Source organism: Bos mutus, chromosome 14 (genome assembly GCF_027580195.1).
Source record: "Bos mutus isolate GX-2022 chromosome 14, NWIPB_WYAK_1.1, whole genome shotgun sequence".
In the NCBI taxonomy this organism is placed as follows: domain Eukaryota; kingdom Metazoa; phylum Chordata; class Mammalia; order Artiodactyla; family Bovidae; genus Bos; species Bos mutus.
In genome coordinates this window covers 19,525,683-19,545,740 of record NC_091630.1, presented here as the reverse complement: position 1 = coordinate 19,545,740, position 20,058 = coordinate 19,525,683, and the positions used below count along the sequence as shown (strand labels likewise).

Here is a 20,058-nt window from a genome sequence, read left to right as displayed (position 1 = left end):
AGTCTGCAATTGGGAGAGGGTGAGGCTGAGAAGCAAAGCAGCCTGCAATCTCTTAGCTGCTTTTCCTCTCTGCTGGCAAGAGCAGGGATGCTTGTTTGCAGCACAGGGAGGGAGCCATTTGCAGAGCTGCAGAAGCCTGAGAAAGCTGAGAAAGAGAAGGAGCTATTTTGGGGAGAGGTTGGGTAGTACTGTCTGCCTGAGGAAGCTCCTAGTGCTTCCTCCTCCAGAGCATCAACATCCCCAGCCCCCTCTCCACAGCACTGTCTCTCCCCCTCCTCCTCGCCCCCAACACAAAGGCACAAATGAAATTCCTAAAAGTAGACTACTTCTGCCTAGTTATTTTTAGTGTTTGCTGTTAGTATTTATCAAGCTTTTCAGTGTTAATTTGTCCTCCCACCCATTTCTCTTCCTGCCTCTAGCTGTGGGGCTTGGGATGGAAGGAGCATGTATCAAAAGCAGCTGGTGATCTCACAGAACTGAATCCTAGAGAGAGGAGACTGGGGTTTTAAAATCAGCCTCCTTCACCCCCAACTTGAAGAGAAGAAAGAAAGATCCGGAGAAGAAGAAAGATCCGGAGATCTTTGGAGGACAACATAAGTGCTGATAAAAGTAAACCCATTGAAATGTGTAGGTGGTGCTTAGCTAGGTCAAGAGCACCACCAGTCAAGGAGCTGGGTCAGGGAACCCACACATGCATGAAATGTCATAATGCAAGCAAAAGTGGATAAGAGACCAGGTAAACAAGCAGATGCCAGAGGAAAAGTATGCCAGAGGAGAGAAAAGTATAAAAATCTATGCAGAGTGTAGGATCTGAGGGAGCTGAAGGACTGAAGTAATGAGGTGGGGTTGGACTGAAAATGTCAGAAGAAAACTTCATAGCACTGGTAAACACTGCTGAAATACTGCTTGTTCCTACCTCAACCGCCTGTCTTGTCTCCTCGAGGTAGTCATGCCCAGAACAGCTACATTGCTCTGGAGAGAAAACCCCAGAGCATGTTCTAACAGAGGGCTATTGAATGAAAGCAAGACCCCTTACCTACTGATCAAAGTGTTCACTTCTTAGGAAGTGGAAGACAGCTGTTTCCTTTTGCAACTTCAAAAAAAAATTTTTTTTGGCTTGATTTTTTGTGTTCTTTTTGAAATTTTATTATCATTTTCCAGTTTGCTAGAAATTGAAAATTGTAATAAATGAAGTAAAAAAAAATTCAATTCATGGGCTCAACAGTAGACTGGAGGGGACAGAGGAAAGAATCAGTGAATTTACAGATAAAATGTTGGAAATTACCACCTCCCCCCCACCACCCAAACAGAAAATTGTTTAGCAAATGTACCATCAGCATCCTGGAAAGAGAGAAAGAGAACAAGGCTAAAAAGGTATTTTTTAAGGCTGAAAGTTTGCCAAATTTGGCAGAAAACACAGACCTATACTGTCAAGAAGTTGAGTGAAATCCCACCAAGATTAACCCAGAGAAATCAACACTAAGATATTATAGCCAAACTAATGAAAAATAAAGTCAAGGAAAAGATCTTGAAAATAGTGAGAGCAAAATGGAATCTTTTCTGTGGGGGGAAACAATTAGAATGACAGTGGATTTGTCATTAGAAATCATGAAGGCCAGAAGAAAGTGGCAGAATATTTTTCAAATGCTGAAAAAGAACTGTCAATCCAGAATTCTATATCCAGTAAAAATATCCTTCAGAAATGAAGAAGAAATTAAAACAGGCTTAGTTGAAGAAAAGTATAGAAATTTGTCACCAGCAGGCTTATCTTTAGAAAATAGCTAAAGAAAATTCTCCAAACAAAGAGGAAATGATAAAAGAAGGTCTCTTGGAATAATAAGAAGGAAGAAAAATAATACAAAGAATAAAAATAGGAGTAAGTATAATAAACTTTCCTTGCTGCTGCTGCTGCTAAGTCGCTTCAGTCGTGTCTGACTCTGTGCGATCCCATAGACAGCAGCCTACCAGGCTTCCCCGTCCCTGGGATTCTCCAGGCAAGAACACTGGAGTGGGTTGCCATTTCCTTCTCCAGTGCATGAAAGGGAAAAGTGAAAATGAAGTCGCTCAGTCGTGTCCAACTCTTAGCGACCCCATGGACTGCAGCCTACCAGGCTCCTCCATCCATGGGATTTTTTAGGCAGAAGTACTGGAGTGGGGTGCCATTGCCTTCTTTGAAAGTTTCCTTAAGTTTTTAAAATTAGGTTCGATGATTGAAGCAAAAATTATAACACTGCCTGATATGATTTTCAATGCAAGGAGATTTTTAAAAAATTATTTTAGAAAGAGGGAGAGTAAAGGGATGTAAAGGGAGGTAAGGGGTTTACTTTAACTTATACAATATTAACAACAATGCATTGTTCAGTTATGTATATTTAATGTAATATGGAGAGCAATTTGTGTGTGTGTGTGAATTTTATTTATGCATTTGTTAGACTGGAGTGAAAATGGAACTGGGAAAGCAGTAGAAGGAAATGTGAGAAGGCTTTTTCCTCTTACTTTTATGCTGGTATCTTAATTTCCTTGTTATATACCCATTTATCTTTTTTTAAATTTATTTTTAATTGGTGGATAATTGTTTTACATTGCTGTGTTGGCTTCTGCTGTACAACAACATGAATCAGCCAGAAGAATATATATCTCCCTTCCCTCTTGAACCTCTCGCTCACCCCTCTAGTTTGTCACAGAGCACCAGGTTAAGCTCCCTGTGTTATACAGCAACTTCCCACTAGTTATCTATTTAACATGTGGTGAGAAATTTGTATGCAGATCAGGAAGCAACAGTTAGAACTGGACATGGAACAACAGACTGGTTCCAAATAGGAAAAGGAGTACGTCAAGGCTGTATATTGTCACCTTGCGTATTTAACTTCTATGCAGAGTATATCATGAGAAATGCTGGACTGGAAGAAGCACAAGCTGGAATCAAGATTGCTGGGAGAAATACCAATAACCTCAGATATGCAGATGACACCACCCTTATGGCAGAAAGTGAAGAGGAACTAAACAGCCTCTTGATGAAAGTGAAAGTGGAGAGTGAAAAAGTGGGCTTAAAGCTCAACATTCAGAAAACTAAGATCATGGCATCCGGTCCCATCACTTCATGGAAATAGATGGGGAAACAGTGTCAGACTTTATTTTTGGGGGCTCCAAAATCACTGCAGATGGTGATTGCAGCCATGAAATTAAAAGATGCTTACTCCTTGGAAGGAAAGTTATGACCAACCTAGATAGCATATTCAAAAGCAGAGACATGACTTTGCCAACAAAGTTTCATCTAGTCAAGGCTATGGTTTTTCCTGTGGTCATGTATGGATGTGAGAGTTGGACTGTGAAGAAGGCTGAGCACTGAAGAATTGATGCTTTTGAAGTGTGGTGTTGGAGAAGACTCTTGAGAGTCCCTTGGACTGCAAGGAGATCCACCCAGTCCATTCTGAAGGAGATCAGCCCTGGGATTTCTTTGGAAGGAATGATGCTAGAGCTGAAACTCCAGTACTTTGGCCACCTCATGTGAAGAGTTGACTCATTGGAAAAGACTCTGATGCTGGGAGGGATTGGGGGCAGGAGGAGAAGGGGACGACAGAGGATGAGATGGCTGGATGGCATCACTGACTTGATGGACATGAGTCTGGGTGAACTTCGGGAGTTGGTGATGGACAGGGAGGCCTGGCATGCTGCGATTCATGGTGTTGCAGGGAGTCAGACACGACTGAGCGACTGAACTGAACTGAACTGAACTAATGTATATGCTTCCATGCTACTATCTCATTCGTCCCACCCTCTTCTTCCACCACTGTGTCCACAAATCTTTTGGAGAGCAGCTATTAAATAAGCTTTACAAAGAGTTATACTGAAAGAAACACTGTGGATGGAACTCTGGAAAATGTTCAAGTATCCACAATAATATTGGAAAATGAAAATAAAGAAAAAAAAAAAGAGAACATACAGAAAACAAAAAATATAATGACATACTTTAGCTCAAGAATATCATTAAATATAGACAGTCTAAATAAATAATTTATTAGATGGAGATTAACACAGTTGACTAAAAAAATGACTCAACTGTATTACATCTACAAGAAACTACCTTCAAATAAAATAGTATAGAGTGTGAAAGTAAAAAGATGGATATACCCTGCAAACATTAATTAAAAGAAAGAAGGAGTGATTATACTAAAATCAGATAAAGAAGATTTCAAAGCAAAGAAAATGATCAAGAACAGAGAGAGACATTACATGATGACAAAAGAGTCAAAAAGACAGCAAAGATACATATTTTGCATGCAGATCCTAAATGTGTCCCAAACAACAGAACAAAATATGTAAAACAAAGTTGCAAAAGCTGCTGGAATAGACAAATCCACAATTAGAATTGGAAGCCTCAGTATACCTCTCTCAGCAATTAATAGAACAAATAGAAAACTAGCAGTCATGGAGATGAACACAACACTACTAATCAACTAGTTCTAATTTACATTTATAGAATCTAACCAACAACAGCAGAAAAGATGTTCTTTTCAAGCACCACAAAATATACGCCAAGATTCACCATAAACCATAAAAACTAGCTTCAACAAATTTTTTAAAACTCTCAAGATCATAAAGAGTGTATTATTCTCTGAATTACAGTGGAATCAAAATGGAAATCAGTAACAGAGAGATGACAGCAAATTCTCTAAACATTTGGGAAAAAAACCAACAATTTTCCAAGTAACCTGTGGGTCAAAGAGGAAGTCATAAATAAATTTAAAAGCAAATACATTGAAGTGAATGAAAATACAATATATCAAAATTTGGGAGACTCAGCTAAAGCAGTTCTGAGAGGAAATCTATAGCACTAAATATTTACTTTAAAAAGAGAAAAGTCTCAAATCAATACTCTAAGCTCCCACTTCCAGAAATGAATTTTTAAAAGAAACTATAGGGGAAAAAAAGAGTAAAATGAACCCAAAACAAGCATAAAGAAGAACATAGTAAAGATAAGACCAGAAATCAATGACACTGAAAACAGAAAAATAATAAGGAAAATATATCAAGCAAAAAACTGCTTCTTTGAAAAGGGTGACAAAATTGATCCGTCTTTAGCAACACTATCAAAGAAAGAGAAGACACATTGCCAGTAAGCATGCTTGTGTGCTCAGTTGTGTCCAACTGTTTGCAACCCCATTGCAGCCCGCCAGGCTCTGCTGTCCATGGAATTCTCCAGGCAAGAATACTGGAGTGGGATGCCATTTCCTCCTCCAGGGAATCTTCCCAACCCATGGATAGAATCCTCTGAGTCTCCGGTGTCTCCTGCCTTGGCAGGCAGATTCTTTACCACTGTGCCATCTGGAAAGCCCCAAATTACCAATATCTGCTATCAAAAAGGAGATATCACCATAGACCTCCTGACATCAAAAGAAAAGTAAAAATATTTCAGACAAATAAGTCTACACATACAAGTTTCACAACTTATGTAAAATGGACCAACTTCCTGAAAAGCACAATTCCAAGTTGTTAAGAAGATAGATAATTTAAATAGCCTTACAACTAAGAAAATTGAATTAGTTTAGAAACTTGCCAAACAGAAAGCTCCAGAAGATTTCACTGGAAAAGTCTACCAAATATTTAAAGGAGTTCAATTCAGTTCAGTTCAGTCGCTCAGTCGTGTCCGACTCATTGCAACCCCATGAACTGCGGCACGCCAGGCCTCCCTGCCCATCACCAAATCCTGGAGTCCACCCAAACCCATATCCATTGAGTTGGTGATGCCATCCAACCATCTCATCCTCTGTCGTCCCCTTCTCCTCCTGCCCCCAATCTTTCCCAGCATCAGGGTCTTTTCCAGTGAATTAGCTCTTCACATCAGGTGGCCAAAGTATTGGAGTTTCAGCTTCAACATCAGTCCTTCCAATGAACACCCAGGACTGATCTCCCCTAGGATGGACTGGTTGGATCTCCTTGCAGTCCAAGGGACTCTCAAGAGTCTTCTCCAACACCACAGTTCAAAAGCATCAATTCTTCAGCGCTCAGCTTTCTTTATAGTCCAACTCTCACATCCATACATGACCACTGGAAAAACCATAGCTTTGACTAGATGGACCTTTGTTGGCAAAGTAATGTCTCTGCTTTTGAATATGGTATCTAGGTTGGTCATAACTTTTCTTCCAAGAAGTAAGAGTCTTTTAATTTCATGGCTGCAATCACCATCTGCAGTGATTTTGGAATCCAAAAAAATAAAGTCTGACACTGTTTCCACTGTTTCCCCATCTGTTTGTCATGAAGTGATGGGACCAGATGCCATGATCTTCGTTTTCTGAATGTTGAGCTTTAAGCTCACTTTTTCACTCTCCTCTTTCACTTTCATCAAGAGGCTCTTTAGTTCTTCTTCACTTTCTGCCATAAGGGCGGTGTCATCTGCGTATCTGAGGTTATTGGTATTTCTCCCAGTAATCTTGATTCCAGCTTGTGCTTCATCCAGCCCAGTGTTTGTACTCTGCATATAAGTTAAATAAGCAGGGTGACAATATACAGCCTTGACAGACTCCTTTTCCTATTTGGAACCAGTCTGTTGTTCCATGTCCAGTTCTAACTGTTGCTTCCTGACCTGCATACAGATTTCTCAAGAGGCAGGTCAGGTGGTCTGGTATTCCCATCTCTTTCAGAATTTTCCACAGTTTATTGTAATCCACACAGTCAAAGGCTTTGGCATAGTCAATAAAGCAGAAATAAATGTTTTTCTGGAACTCTCTTGCTTTTTCGATGATCCAGCAGATGTTGGCAATCTGATCTCTGGTTCCTCTGCCTTTTCTAAAACCAGCTTGAACATCTGGAAGTTCACGGTTCACAAACATTATTTCTATAAATCTCTTCCAGTAAATGTCAGAGAAGGGAACACTTCTCAATTCATTATAAGAAGCAATTCTAATAACTAAACTTGAAAAAGACAGTACAACAAGACAGCTAGAGACTGATGACTCTCATGAAGATGGATGCAAAATCCCTTAACAAAATATTGACACATAGCATTCAGCAGTATATAAAAATAATTATGTATTGTGATCAAGTGATGTTTATTCTAGCAATGCAAAGATCATTCAGTATGAAAAGCAGTCAGTGTAATCTACCATATAAACAGTCTAAAGAAAAAGTATCCCAATTACACTAATCGAAGCAGAAAAATCGTTTGAGAATATTCAGCACCCATTCATGATAAAAAAAAAAAAAGCTTTCAGAAAAATTGGAATAGAAGGAAACTTTCTAAAATCGCTTTTTTAAACATCTATGAAACACTTGCAGCTAACAGCACACTTACCAGTGGAAGACTAAATCCTTTCCTCATAAGATTAGGAGCGAGGTAGGAATGTTCTCTTTCACAACGCCTATTCAACATAGTACTAGAAGTTCTAAACAATGCAATAAAGTAAGAAGAGAAAATAAAAGTCTGATCAGAAAGAAAGAAAGAAAACCATCCATTCACCATTCATAGTATTCTCTTCTGGGATGATACGTCAGATCCGTTGATCGTTTTCCTATTGCATTGTCTTTTCTTACTGGTTTGTAACATGTCTTTATATAATCTGAATACTGATCTTTTGTTGATTTCGTATGTTGCAAACTTGTCTCATACATTGGCGTGTCTTCTGCTTTCTTTATTGTACCTTTGATAAACAGAAAATCTTGATAGTAGAGCAGGCAAATTTATCAGTCTGTCCTTTGGTGATTAGCTGTTTTGTGCCTTAAGAACTCTTTCCCCATTTGGAAGGCAGAAAGATGTTCTCCTATATTTTCTTCTAACATTTTGCTTTTCACAGATAAATCCTTAATCCCTCTGGAATTGATCTTCAGGTGTGGCTCCTCCTTGACTTTTTGCTTGGTAAATTATTCCAACCTTCATGAGAACTCTGTTATCTTTTAGTTCCAGCTTCCCAGCTATGCTGGTTTTGGTTCTCTGTCTCTAAAAATTGTGTGGGCTTTTTTTTCTTTTTCTTTTGGCAAGCCTTGTAATTTTTTCTTGATAGCCAGACATGTTGTAGTGAGTAAAAGAAACTGCTCTAAATAGATTTTCAGTAATGTGGTCATGAGTTTTCAGGGAAAAGAAATATTCTATGTATCCTATGATCAGGTCTCACTCAGTGTTTTGGTGAGCCTGTGCCTCTAGACTGCGATCTTCATGAGTGTTTCTCAGCTTTTTCTCCTCACGTAGGTGGTACAGGATGGCTAGAGTGGGTTGCAGTTGAGTAGTCCCTTCTCCCATGGTGGATGCCCGGAGGAGTCTGAAGCTGAGTATTTCCCTTCTCCAGGTCAGTTGGGTTCTGAGGATGCACTTGCAGGTTAGACTCTGGTAACTAGTTTCCCCTGAGGACAAGAACGGAGTGCTCCGGCATATTTCAAAATGCTCTTTTACACACTCTATTCCGGAAACCTGAACTGACTTTTCTCTGGTATTTACTGTGGGAATCTGGTAGAGCTCCTTGAAGTAAATCTCACAGTATTGTAAGGACTGCCCTCCATCATGACTGTGTCCCCTTGAAGTGTTGAACTCTCAGAGTTGTCGTCACGGAGACTCCAGCAGTTGGTCAATCACAGTTCAGGTTTTCTTTTCCTGGTACAGGGCTTCATGCGGTGGTTTCTGCTCTCAAGTCTCTGAGACTTCCTGTATTCCCCTGCTGGTCTCTCCAATCTTGGGTGCAGCGGTTTATGAATCCAAGAAGAGTTGTTGATTCCTATTTGTTGTTAAGAGAGAGTGGTGACTTCCAAGCTTCTTATACATGGAGCCAGACACCAGAAGTCTTCTGTTGTCTTTTAATAACTAAGTCAGTGAGAAAGTCTAGGGAGAAAACTCATCCATGGCTAAATCTGGGAAGATGGTCAATTCTCCCTTAGGTAGTCTTGAAAGAAATTTTGGTCAAATGACCGTAGGTTTGTTTTTCTGCAGCCAAGGCATTCTTGTCTTAGAAATTTTGCAAGTGCATGAATGTTACATGTTAAAAAGCTAAAGAAACCAAAAACAGAAGAATGGTGAGAGAATCCCCTCTTGGCATCATAGCTATGACTCAGATCATTTAAACGAGCTATTTGTTAAAAAGAAAGCATAAATTTAAAATGCCTGTCTGTATGGTATTCAGAGTATGGATTCTGCTTATGGAGAGGCAACACAGAGAGTCAAGAAACCTGGGGTTAAGCCTTGATCTGTCATAGCCAGATTGTTAAGCTTCTTTGTATAAGGTGTATGTTTAGTTGCACGGAACAAGAGCCCTTCTATGGTGGCTTAACAATATAGAGGTTTTTCTCATCTAATAGCCCAGGAGGAGGCAGACAAGGCCCAGTATAGTGGCTTTCCTTTCAATTTGGTCTTCCCAGCATGTGGTATACTTGTCATTCCGTGGTTGCAAGATACGGCTCCACCTCTGGCATTTTACTGGTGTTTCAGGCATTGGAAGGGGAAGGGCAAAAAGTAAACACCAGAGCCCTTTAATAGAGCTGTTCCCGAAGCTCTACCTAGTACTTTCAACTTACATGTCCAGGGCCCAAAGTGTTCTACCTGCCCATCCTTAGCTGTAGTTTAAACAGGGCAAATTGCTGCCCTGAGGAAAATCAAGGTCCAGGTAGAACAAAGAGCAGACTGAGTGTTGGAGAGTTAAGAGCAGTATCTACCCTACTCTCTAAGCTTCTGCCAAGGATATCTATCTACCTAGCAGGGTTGTTTGAATAACAAGGTGGAAGATCGTATGCAAGCACACTTTATACACTATATGTGTTTCATAAACAAAGTGAAAAAAATTCTGAACTATTATTTTCTTAGCAAACATAAAAACATAATGTTAATAGAAAATCTTACTAAATGCAAAGATTTGGGTAATCAGTATCTCTTGAACCTCAGCTCATTCTCTTTCAGACATCTTTCAGTTCAGTTCAGTTCAGTTCAGTTGCTCAGTCGTGTCCAACTCTTTGCAACCACATGAATCGCAGCACGCCAGGCCTCCCTGTCCATCACCAACGCCCGGAGTTCACTCAGACTCATGTCCATCAAGTCAGTGATGCCATCCAGCCATCTCATCCTCTGTCGTCCCCTTCTCCTCCTGCCCCCAATCCCTCCCAGCATCAGAGTCTTTTCCAATGAGTCAACTCTTCGCATGAGGTGGCCAAAGTACTGGAGTTCCAGCTTTAGCATCATTCCTTCCAAAGAAATTCCACGACTAATCTCCTTCAGAATGGACTGGTTGGATCTCCTTGTAGTCCAAGGGACTCTCAAGAGTCTTCTCCAACACCACAGTTCAAAAGCATCAATTCTTCGGCACTCAGCCTTCTTCACAGTCCAACTCTCACATCCATACATGACCACAGGAAAAACCATAGCCTTGACTATATGGACCTTTGTTGACAAAGTAATGTCTCTGCTTTTGAATATGGTGTCTAGGTTGATCATAACTTTCCTTCCAAGGAGTAAGCGTCTTTTAATTTCATGACTGCAGTCATCATCTGCAGTGATTTTGGAGCCCAGAAAAATAAAGTCTGACACTGTTTCCACTGTTTCCCCATCTATTTCCCATGAAGTGATGGGACCAGATGCCATGATCTTCATTTTCTGAATGTTGAGCTTTAAGCCAACTTTTTCACTCTGCACTTTCACTTTCATCAAGAGGCTCTTTAGTTCTTCTTCACTTTCTGCCATAAGGGTGATGTCATCTGCATATCTGAGGTTATTGATATTTCTCCTGGCAATCTTGATTCCAGCTGTGTTTCTTCCAGTCCAGCGTTTCTCATGATGTACTCTGCATATAAGTTAAATAAGCAGGGTGACAATATACAGCCTTGACAGACTCCTTTTCCTATTTGGAACCAGTCTGTTGTTCCATGTCCAGTTCTAACTGTTGCTTCCTGACCTGCATACAGATTTCTCAAGAGGCAGGTCTCCCACAGTTTATTGTGATGCACACAGTCAAAGGCTTTGGCATAGTCAATAATGCAGAAATAGATGTTTTTCTGGAACCCTCTTGCTTTTTCCATGATCCAGCGGATGTTGGCAATTTGATCTCTGGTTCCTCTGCCTTTTCTAAAACCAGCTTGAACATCAAGAAGTTCACAGTTCACATATTGCTGAAGCCTGGCTTGGAGAATTTTGAGCATTATTTTACTAGCATGTGCTGCTGCTGCTGCTAAGTAGCTTCAGTCGTGTCCGACTCTGTGCGACCCCATAGATGGCAGCCCACCAGGCTCCCCCGTCCCTGGGGTTCTCCAAGCAAGAACACTGGAGTGGGTTGCCATTTCCTTCTTCAATGCATGAAAATGAAAAGTGAAAGTGAAGTCGCTCAGTCGTGTCTGACTCTTAGCGACCCCATGGACTACAGGCTACCAGGCTCCTCCATCCATGGGATTTTCCAGGCAAAAGTACTGGAGTGGGTTGCCATTGCCTTCTCCGACTAGCATGTTAGATGAGTGTAATTGTGCAGTAGTTACCCAAGATCCAGTATTTTCATAGATACACATCCTCAAATACCAATCTTCAGATTATTGCCAAACATTGTCATGGCAGACATTTGTTGATTTCCTCCAATATTCCTTTCCCCCTTGTCCCTTTCTCTTAGTAACCTGAATGCCCTTCCGTGTGATTTTTCTTTGGAACATCCTACCCTCATCTCTGGGTTTCCCAGGTGGAACCAGTGGTACAGAACCTGCCTGCCAATGCAGGAGACTCAAAAGACTCAGGAGAAGATCCCCTGGAGTAGGATGGCTACCCATTCCAGTATTCTGGCTTGGAAAATTCCATGGACAGAAGAGTCTGGCGGGCTACAGTCCATGGGATCAAAAAGAGTCAGACATGACTGAGTGACTGAGAGACAGAGAGAGAGGCTGTCACCTCTTACAAGGATAAGGCTTGATTAAAACCATTCAGACAAGTACAGTGACTGATTCAGTGATGGGCAATCAGAATGACTTCAGAGCTTGAGACTGGCAGCACGCTAACACTGCCCTCTTGGAAGATGGATGTGTGATCTTGAACCACTGAAGTTATTTGTTTGCACCAAGAGGAAAGGCAGCCAGAAGGTGAAGTCACTCTACAGAAAATACCATGCTAAGAGACTTGCAGAGAATCAAGAGATATAAATAGTGAAACTCTGTTTTCCTAAAACCAGACCTATATCCAGGTTTTTCTTCCCCAACTCAATAAACCAAAATATTTTCTTGTTTTGTTATTTATTTGTTTAAGGGATTTTGAGCTGGGTTTCTGTTACGTGTAGACAAAAGATTCCTAAATGATAGTTTCCACATATATTCCAGGAAAATTATATATATTACTTTAATATGCTGCTTATTGTTTTAAATAATCCATATTTAAATAATATATTGCTTAATGTATTATATATTTGTACTTATATATACACATATACGTGTTGATATGTATATATTTATAAATATTATATACATATTCTGAAATTTATAGTCCTTCCAGGATTAAGGTCATAAGGCCTGAATGTTACTAAAATGCTTGTAATAAATTGCCTGCATGGCATCTGTCTAAAAGATTTTAAATTCTGCAATAGAAGGATCTGAGTATTGCTCTTTTAGGGACATATCATGTCTGTGGTACAAGACTCTCCACTGAGTACTTTGAGAAAAGACCAATTAAGCTGAGGTCTGTCAGTGCTCTTGTAGGTGTGTTTCCTGTTTCCTGTTTGCAAAGGCAACTACAGAAGAAGTAAAAGTAACAGCCTTTCATAAACCGCTTACTGAGCTGTCAAGTGTTCAAGTAAATTATTCATTAATTATGAGTGATCTCAGTTGCAGGGCCAGAGAACTGCCGGCGAGCAAATCTGGCCTTACAGCTGTGGAAGGCTCTGAGACCCGGGACGCTGCGTGACTGCATATTGTGAGTTACTTTTTTAACCTTTCAAATGCCTGGGTTTTGAATTGTGTAAATTATGATTCAGAATGCAAAGATGTTGCATCCTGGTTAAGTTGTTGTGTGTTAAATGTTTCTGGTATTTGGTAAATAGAAAATGCTAGTTTATATCTGCCATTAAAACTTTGTCATGAAGTATGCATTTCCATTTTTAACTCTAGATAAATTTCTGTTACCAAAAACTATTTTACCATTTTACTTTTTAAAAAATTCTTTTCTGTAGTGACTCTGATTAAATAGAAATTTACTTAATTAAAAAACAAACAAACAAGTAGGAGAAGGGATAATGAAATAAAAAACCCAACTTGCTTCCTGGAGAAAAGGACAATATATATGTGCCCCTCCTTACTTTCCATATCTATCATTTAATACAAAAGATCAAAGAGGATACTGTGCAGCAAATAGATGGAATATTTTTTAATTCAGAAAAGATTCTTTTGAAATCCTGTTATGGTATAATGAGGGCAGCAGCACCCGCAATCATGAGTTTCCTGTTAAGATAGGAACACTATTACTTTCCTATTTAGTTGGTGTGGGTCTCAAAAGCCATCTCATTGAACGTTTAGGAAATTGGCTTTTCAGGAAGGGAAATCTATTGATTTATGAATTCCTTGGACAATTTTCAAAATATGTTAATTGCTCCAGATGCGAGCCAGCCAAGGTTTGTAGACAAGGCAGTTTGGCTTAAGCCCTGGCAATACTTTTTGTGACTGTGAAGAAGGCATGAATACTTACTTGGCCAAATAGTTCTATATGAAGACCAAATGGTAAAAATATTAAAGTGAACGTGGGCCAGAACAGAACCTTAGTTTGGATTTTGCTGATATTTCAGGGAAGGGAGATAAGTCAATATAAAATGAAACTTATATGTATTTAGCTCTTTTTCATCCCACTTCCTTCATCACCCATTAACTCTCTATGGTTTAATTAATAGATGAGTAACATAGCTCATCTGGATATAATGAGAAAGTGAAAGTGAAAAGCCTTTCACTTTCAATTGTATTTCAAATTGAATAAAGCCAGTTCTTTTAATGAAAGCTATAGGACAGTAATAAAATATTTGAAGTCGAGCTAGTCAATATCTATTGTTTTTTTTTTTTCTCATAACATTTATAACTAAGCCTCAATGCCAATACATTTCTCCTGAAGGCCAGGAGAGAATTATGCATTTAAGTTGGCAGTAATCAGGCGGCTTGAGATACTCTGAAGTACTTATGGATCACAACCCTAAACATGGTAGTAGCCATTGCATTAATTCCTTGGATCATTGTGATATCAAGCTAAAGAATAATGAGAAATGTGTATTTTTGCCCCCAAAGACAGTAAAGCATATGTATGATCCAACATAAGGACACTTCCCCTTAATGTGACGGTGTGGAGAATCAGTATGTCTGCTATTGGCCCTCCGCAAGCATCCAAGTCTCTCTCTCTTTTAAAAAAATTTCATTTATTTACTTGTTTATGGCTGCACTGGGTGTTGGTTGCAGTGCTGTGGCTTTCTCTAATTGCTGCAAGTAGGGGTTACTCTTTGGTTGTGGTGCATGGGCTCCTCACTGCAGTGGCTTCTCTTGTTGTGGAGCACGGTCTCTAGAGCTCCAGCACAGCAGTTATGATACATGGGCTTAGTTGCCCTGTGGTATGTGGAATCTTCCCAGGCCAGGGATCGAACTTGTGTCCCCTACATTGCAAGGAGGATTCTTTTTTTTTTAAATAATTAATAAATTAATTAATTTTTTGGAGGCTAATTACTTTACAATATTGTATTGGTTTTGCCATACATTGACATGAATCCACCACGGGTGTACATGTGTTCCCCATTCTGAACCCCACCTCCCACCTCCCTCCCTATCTCATCCCTCTGGGTCATCCCAGTGTACCAGCCCCGAGGACCCTGTATCATGCATCGAACCTGGACTGGTGATCCATTTCACATATGATAATATACATGTTTCAATGCCATTCTCCCAAACCATCCCACCCTCACCCTCTCCCACAGAGTCCAAAAGACTGTTCTATATATCTGTGTCTTTTTTGCTGTCTCACATACAGGGTTATTGTTACCATCTTTCTAAATTCTATACATATGCATTAGTATACTGTATTGGTGTTTTTCTTTCTGGCTTAGTTCACTCTGTATAATCGGCTCCAGTTTCATCCACCTCATTAGAACTGATTCAAATGTATTCTTTTTAATGGCTGAGTAATACTCCATTGTGTATATGTATCACAGCTTTCTTACCCATTCATCTGCTGATGGACATCTAGGTTGCTTCCATGTCCTGGCTATTATAAACAGTGCTGCAATGAACATTGGGGTACACGTGTCTCTTTCAATTCTGGTTTCCTTGGTGTGTATACCCAGCAGTGGGATTGCTGGGTTGTATGGCAGCTCTATTTTCAGTTTTTTAAAGAATCTCCACACTGTTCTCCATAGTGGCTGTACTAGTTTGCATTCCCAGCAACAGTGTAAGAGGGTTCCCTTTTCTCCACACCCTCTCCAGCATTTATTGCTTGTAGACTTTTGGATCGCAGCCATTCTGACTGGCATGAAATGGTACCTCATTATGGTTTTGATTTGCATTTCTCTAATAATGAGTGATATTGAGCATCTTTTCATGTGTTTGTTAGCCATCTGTATGTCTTCTTTGGAGAAATGTCTGTTTAGTTTTTTGGCCCATTTTTTGATTGGATCATTTATTTTTCTGGAATTGAGCTGCAGGAGTTGCTTGTATATTTTTGAGATTAATTCTTTGTCAGTTGCTTCATTAGCTATTATTTTCTCCCATTCTGAAAGCTGTCTTTTCACCTTGCTTATAGTTTCCTTTGTTGTGCAGAAGCATTTAAGTTTAATTAGGTCCCATTTGTTTATTTTTGCTTTTATTTCCAATATTCTGGGAGGTGGATCATAGAAGTTCCTGCTGTGATTTATGTCCAAGAGTGTTTTGCCTATGTTCTCCTCTAGGAGTTTTATAGTTTCTGGCCTTAAGTTTACATCTTTAATCCATTTTGAGTTTATTTTTGTGTATGGTGTTAGAAAGTGTTCTAGTTTCATTTTTTTTAAAGTCGTTAACCAGTTTTCCCAGCACCACTTGTTAAAGAGATTGTCTTTTCCCCATTGTATATTCTTGTCTCCTTTGTCGAAGATAAGGTGACCATAGGTGCATGGATAATAAAAATATTATCTTTCTATTTTGTTCCATTGATCTATATTTCTGTCTTTGTGCCAGTACCATACTGTCTTGATGAATGTGGCTTTGTAGTAGACCCTGAAGTCAGGCAGGTTGATTCCTCCAGTTCCATTCTTCTTTCTCAAGATTGCTTTGGCTATTCAAGGTTTTTTGTATTTCCATACAAATTGTGAAATTATTTGATCTAGTTCTGTGAAAAATACCATTGATAGCTTGATAGGGATTGCGTTGAATCTATACATTGCTTTGGGTAGTATACTCATTTCTACTATATTGATTCTTCTGATCCATGAACCCAGTATATTTCTCCATCTATTTGTGTCCTCTTTGATTTCTTTCACCAGTGTTTTATAGTTTTCTATATATAGGTCTTTTGTTTCTTTAGGTAGATATATTCCTAAGCATTTTATTCTTTTCGTTGCAATGGTGAATGGAATTGTTTCCTTAATTTCTCTTTCTGTTTTCTCATTGTTAGTGTGTAGGAATGCAAGGGATTTCTGTGTGTTGATTTTATATCCTGCAACTTTACTATATTCATTGATTAGCTCTAGTAATTTTCTGGTAGAGTCTTTAGGGTTTTCTATGTAGAGGATCATGTCATCTGCAAACAGTGAGAGTTTTACTTCTTCTTTTCCAATCTGGATTCCTTTTATTTCTTTTTCTGCTCTGATTGCTGTGGCCAAAACTTCCAAAACTATGTTGAATAGTAGTGGTGAGAGTGGGCACCCTTGTCTTGTTCCTGACTTTAGGGGAAATGCTTTCAATTTTTCACCATTAAGGATAATGTTTGCTGTGGGTTTGTCATAGATAGCTTTTATTATGTTGAGGTATGTTCCCTCTATTCCTGCTTTCTGGAGGGTTTTTTATCATAAATAGATGTTGAATTTTGTCAAAGGCTTTTTCTGCATCTATTGAGATAATCATATGGTTTTTATTTTTCAATTTGTTAATGTGGTGTATTACATTGATTGATTTGCAGATATTAAAGAATCCTTGCATCCCTGGGAAAAGCCCACTTGGTCATAATGTATGATCTTTTTAATATGTTGTTGGATTCTGTTTGCTATAATTTTGTTAAGGATTTTTGCATCTATGTTCATCAGTGATATTGGCCTGTAGTTTTCTTTTTTTGTGGGATCTTTGTCAGGTTTTGGTATTAGGCTGATGGTGGCCTCATAGAATGAGTTTGGAAGTTTACCTTCCTCTGCAATTTTCTGGAAGAGTTTGAGTAGGATAGGTGTTAGCTGTTCTCTAAATTTTTGGTAGAATTCAGCTGTAAAGCTGTCTGGTCCTGGGATTTTGTTTGCTGGAAGATTTCTGATTACAGTTTCAATTTCCATGCTTGTGATGGGTCTGTTAAGATTTTCTTTTCTTCCTGGTTCAGTTTTGGAAAGTCGTACTTTTCTAAGAATTTGTTCATTTCTTCCAAGTTGTCCATTTTATTGGCATATAATTGCTGATAGTAGTCTCTTATGATCCTTTGTATTTCTGTGTTGTCTGTTGTGATCTCTCCATTTTCATTTCTAATTTTGTTGATTTGATTTTTCTCCCTTTGTTTCTTGGTGAATCTGGCTACTGGGTTGTCAATTTTATTTAACTTCTCAAAGAACCAGCCTTTGGCTTTGTTGATTTTTGCTATGGTCTCTTTTGTTTCTTTTGCATTTATTTCTGCCCTAATTTTTAAGATTTCTTTCCTTCTACTAACCCTGGGATTCTTCATTTCTTCCTTTTCTAGTTGCTTTAGGTGTAGACTTAGGTTATTTATTTGACTTTTTTCTTGTTTCTTGAGGTAAGCCTGTATTGCTATGAACCTTCCCCTAGCACTGCTTTTACAGTGTCCCATGCGTTTTGGGTTGTGTTTTCATTTTCATTCGCTTCTATGCATATTTTGATTTCTTTTTTGATTTCTTCTGTGATTTGTTGGTTATTCAGCAGTGTGTTGTTCAGCCTCCATATGTTGGAATTTTTAATAGTTTTTCTCCTGTAATTGACATCTAATCTTACTGCATTGTGGTCAGAAAAGAGGCTTGGAATGATTTCAGTTTTTTTAATTTACCAAGGCTAGATTTATGGCCCAGGATGTGATCTATCCTGGAAAAGGTTCCATGTGCACTTGAAAAAAAGGTGAAATTCATTGTTTTGGGGTAAAATGTCCTATAGATATCAATTAGGTCTAACTGGTCTATTGTATCATTTAAAGTTTGTGTTTCCTTGATAATTTTCTGTTTAGTTGATCTATCCATAGGTGTGAGTGGGGTATTAAAGTTTCCCACTATTATTGTGTTATTATTAATTTCCCCTTTCATACTTGTCAACATTTGTCTTACATATTGTGGTGCTCCTATGTTGGGTACATATATATTTATAATTGTTATATCTTCTTCTTAGATGATCCTTTGATCATTATGTAGTGTCCTTCTTTGTCTCTTTTCACAGCTTTTGTTTTAAAGTCTATTTTATCTGATATGAGTATTGCTACTCCTGCTTTCTTTTGGTCTCTATTTTCATGGAATATCTTTTTCCAGCCCTTCACTTTCAGTCTGTATGTGTCCCTTGTTTCGAGGTGGGTCTCTTGTAGACAACATATATAGGGGTCTTGTTTATGTATCCATTCAGCCAGTCCTTTGGTTGGGGCATTCAACCCATTTACATTTAAGGTAATTATTGCTAAGTATGATCTCATTGCCATTTACTTTATTGTTTGGGGTTCGAGTTTATACACCCTGTCTAGAGAAGATCCTTTGGCATTTGTTGGAGAGCTGGTTTTGTGGTGCTGAATTCTCTCAGCTTTTGCTTGTCTGTAAAGCTTTTGATTTCTCCTTCTATTTGAATGAGATCCTTGCTGGGTACAATAATCTGGGCTGTAGTTTACTTTCTTTCATCACTTTAAATATGTCCTGCCATTCCCTCCTGGCCTGAAGAGTTTCTATTGAAAGATCAGCTGTTATCCTTATGGGAATCCCCTTGTGTGTTATTTGTTGTTTTTGCCTTGCTGCTTTTAATATTTGTTCTTTGTGTTTGATCTTTGTTAATTTGATTAATATGTGTCTTGGGGTGTTTAGCCTTGGGTTTATCCTGTTTGGGACTCTCTGGGTTTCTTGGACTTGGGTGACTATTTCCTTCCCCATTTTAGGGAAGTTTTCAACTATTATCTCCTCAAGTATTTTCTCATGGCCTTTCTTTTTGTCTTCTTCTTCTGAGACTCCTATGATTCGAATGTTGGGGCATTTAACATTGTCCCAGAGGTCTCTGAGGTTGTCCTCATTTCTTTTAATTTTTTCCTCTCTGTTTCATTTATTTCTACCATTCTATCTTCTACCTCACTAATCCTATCTTCTGCCTCTGTTATTCTACTGTTGGTTCCCTCCAGAGTGTTTTTGATCTCATTTATTGCATTATTCATTATATATTGACTCTTTTTTTATTTCTTCTAGGTCCTTGTTAAACATTTCTTACATCTTCTTAATCTTTGTCTCCAGGCTATTTATATGTAACTCCATTTTGTTTTCAAGATTTTGGATCATTTTCACTATTATTATTTGGAATTCTTTATCAGGTAGATTCCCTATCTCTTCCTCTTTTGTTTGGTTTGGTGGGCATTTATCCTGTTCCTTTACCTGCTGGGTATTTCTCTGCCTTTTCATCTTGTTTATATTGATGTGTTTGGGGTGGTCTTTCCATATTCTAGCAGTTTGTGGTTCCTCTTTATTGTGGAGGTTCCTCACTGTGGGTCGGGTTAGACATGTGGCTTGTCAAAGTTTCCTGGTTAGGGAAACTTGTGTCTGTGTTCTGGGGGGTGGAGCTGGATTTCTTCTCTCTGGAGTATACTGAAGTGTCCAGTAATGAGTTTTGAGATGTTAATGTGTTTGGAGTGACTTTGGGCAGCCTGTATATTGAAGCTCAGGGCTATGTTCCTGTGTTGCTGGAGAATTTGCATGGTATGTCTTTCTCTGGAACTTGTTGGCCCTCGGGTGGTGTTTGGTTTCAGTG

General features: G+C 38.9%; 1 protein-coding gene across 2 annotated transcripts in view; it reads left to right on the top strand.

Annotated features, from left to right (window-relative positions):
• Nucleotides 1-20,058, top strand: part of NCALD (neurocalcin delta) — a 466,586-nt gene that overhangs the window by 257,764 nt on the left and 188,764 nt on the right. The window contains exon 4 of one of the 2 annotated variants that reach the window (XM_070383063.1): nt 12,760-12,847. The exons of the other annotated variant lie outside the window; for it this stretch is intronic. The gene's annotated coding sequence lies outside the window, so the exon portion shown is untranslated. The remainder of the gene's footprint in view (nt 1-12,759; nt 12,848-20,058) is intronic. 2 annotated transcript variants of the gene reach the window in all.